The sequence below is a fragment of the Bison bison genome, unplaced genomic scaffold (assembly GCF_000754665.1).
Source record: "Bison bison bison isolate TAMUID 2011002044 unplaced genomic scaffold, Bison_UMD1.0 scf7180017864347, whole genome shotgun sequence".
Lineage (NCBI taxonomy): Eukaryota > Metazoa > Chordata > Mammalia > Artiodactyla > Bovidae > Bison > Bison bison.
In genome coordinates this window covers 294798-297874 of record NW_011494919.1, presented here as the reverse complement: position 1 = coordinate 297874, position 3077 = coordinate 294798, and positions in this window count along the sequence as shown.

The window sequence follows — 3077 nt, the reverse complement described above, 5'->3', positions numbered from 1 at the left end:
ATGATTATACTGAGGGCTTCCCGGGTAGCTCAGTTGATAAAGAATCTGCCTCCAATTCAGGAGACCCCAGTTCAATTCCTGGATCAGAAAGATTCCCTGGAGAAAGGATAGGCTACCCACTCCAGTATTCTTGGGCTTCCCTGGTGGCTCAAACAATAAAGAATCCTCCTGCCAAGAGAGAGACCTGAGTTAGATCCCTGGGTAGTCAAGATCCCTTGGAGGAGGGCATGGCAAGTATAGTATTCTGGGCATGGCCAGTCTAGTATTCTTGCCTGGAGAATCCCCATGGACAGAAGAACCTGGCAGGCTACAGTCCGTGGGATCACAAAGTCAGAACATGACTGAGCAACTAAGCACAGCACAACACATGATTATCCTCTTAGATTAGTTTTCCTTCCTTAGGTGGAACAGAAAAAGATGCTTTATTCCAATTGGAATGACCGGCATAGCCAAGAACCAACAATCAATAAAGATATGAATCTTTTTTTTTTCCATAAACTTTGGTCCCGTTATGCTTCCTTGATTCCCCTAAATTGAAGGTAATTCTGCCCTTAAATCAATGTACCACAAAATCAGATTACAATCATTTGTGTATTTATCTTATTTTTCCTGGCAGGTTAAAGGTTACTAATGGCTTTCAGAATCCTTTGTGGTAACACAGTCCTTTGAACTTAGTAGACGTCCAAATGTATATGTTAAATCTAATTTGGACAGGATGCAAAAAGATGCTAATTTATTGTATTTGTTATAATTGATTAACCTTAAAAATCTTCAACCTCGAAATATCCTGAAAACAGCTGAATATTAATAATTCCCCGCCTATATCAAAGGAAATTAGAGCAAATGAGGAACTAACGTGAAAATATCTGTCAATAAGAAAATAATACAGATTTATAATTGTTATTGCCAAATGAACTATTTGCTGGGGGTTTATACATTTTTTATTAGTTCACATCTGACCTCTTAATAGTGAAATATAACCTGAGAGCCACAACATTTTGAAGACGTCTGTACTGGGAAGGAGTTTATTAGACTTGTGTGCCTGCCAAGCTCAGAATGCCTTCTGAGGAAATTTAAAATATGATCCCCTTCCCTTTATAGCTGATAGGGTGGGGGTGATCTAGGACAGCACTTTCCAACAGAAATGTAATGTGAATGTGAGCCACCTATGAAATGTTACATTTCCTAGTAGCCACACTAAAAAAGAAAAAGGAGAGTAGAAAGATATAGCTGGTATTTAACAATGCATTTAACCCAATGTATACAGATTACCCCTGGAGAAGGAAACGGTATCTCACTACAGTACTCTTGCCTGGAAAATCCTATGAACAGAGGAGCCTAGTGAGCTGCAGTCCATGGGGTCACAAAGTGTCAGACACAACAGTAAACAACAACAAAGAAACAACAATGCAGATTACCAGCATTTCAACACGTAACAAATATAAAAATAATCAGAAAGAGATTTTCTGTTAACTTTTTTAAATGAATCCATTGGAGAATAATGTCTTTACAGCACTGTGGTGGTTTTTGCCATATGTCAACATGAATCACCCATGAGTGACACATGTCTCCCCATCCTGAACCCCCCTCCCAGCTCACCCCTCTGGGTTGTCCCAGAGTGCCGGCTTTGAGTGCCCTGCTTCATGCAGTGACCTTGCACTGGTTATCTGTCTTACATATGGTAATACACATGTTTCAATGCTCTTCTCTCAAATCATCCCACCCTACCCTTCTCTCTCAGAGTCCAAAAGTCTGTTCTTTATATCTGCGTCTCTTCTGCTGCCTTGCATATAGGATCATCATTACCATCTTTCTAAATTCCACATATATGTGTTAATATACTGTATTGGTGTTTTTCTTTCTGACTTACTTCACTCTGTAAAATAGGCTCCAGTTTCATCCACCTCATTAGAACTGACTCAAATGTGTTCTTTTTTATAGATGAGTAATATTCCATTGTGTATATGTACCACAACTTCCTTATCCATTTGTCTGCCAATGGACATCTAGGTTGCTTTCATGTTCTGGCTATTGTAAACAGTGTTGCAATGAACACTGGGGTACATGTGTCTCCTTCAATTCTGGTTTCCTTAGTGTGTATGCCCAGCACTTTTATATTCATTATTTTGCAATCTAGCTTGTGCTTACTGCATATCTCAATGTGGACATGCTGTGCTGCAGCTGCTGATCTAGTGGCTAATGTAATGGCACACAAGTGAGAGGTGGAGACACCAAGCCACTTTGGGAAAAATGATCATTAATAAAGGAAAAAATTTGAGAAGCCCTCCCTTAATCATAAATCTGAAGCAAGAAACTACACATGAACTTGGAGAAAAGCCCTTTTCCTTATGAATTAGCAAAACTTGTCCTTCTAAATACAGATAGGAATTGAAAATTCTAAGAAAGAGATGTCTCTGAAGACCACAGAGATTCTCTCCTTGATCAAATTCTACTCAACCTTTTCTGAATTCTCAACTGGGCCCTGACCTTTGGGTTTCCATATTGGTTTCTGCTTTTCCAATTTTAGCAAGAACCCTGCTAGGTCAGTTTAGCCAGAATCTTCAATCTGTGATGTCTGGTCACCCTCAATTTCCAGGGTCATCACCCTTTACCATCCCCCAGGTGACTCTGATCATTTAATACTGCTTTCAGCGAGAATCCTATTAGGTCACTGTAGCCAGAAATTCCCCAAACCCATGATGTTTCCATCAACTGACCTCCATTAGACTTATATTCTGTGTTGAGTGCAACCTCTCTCGCCAGTTGCAAAGCACCACTGCAGTGGTCTTTACAACCTATCACAATAGTCCCCATAAAAAAGTCTGCCTTACAGATTTACAAGTGTAATTAATTTTCTTTTCCTTTAACAAACTTGAGATTTTCAGAAAGGCACTATGAAGGACTCAGGGAAACAGTATCAGTAAGGCACATCTATTAAATTGGTCAAAATTAGCAATGATAATCATTCAAATTCTTTGGAGATTGCTCAAAGAGTTTATACAAATAGAGAAGCATTTAGTTATCAAAATCTAAAAAAATCCAGTAAGAACAATGTGAGGTAGTGGCATTCCATTCAG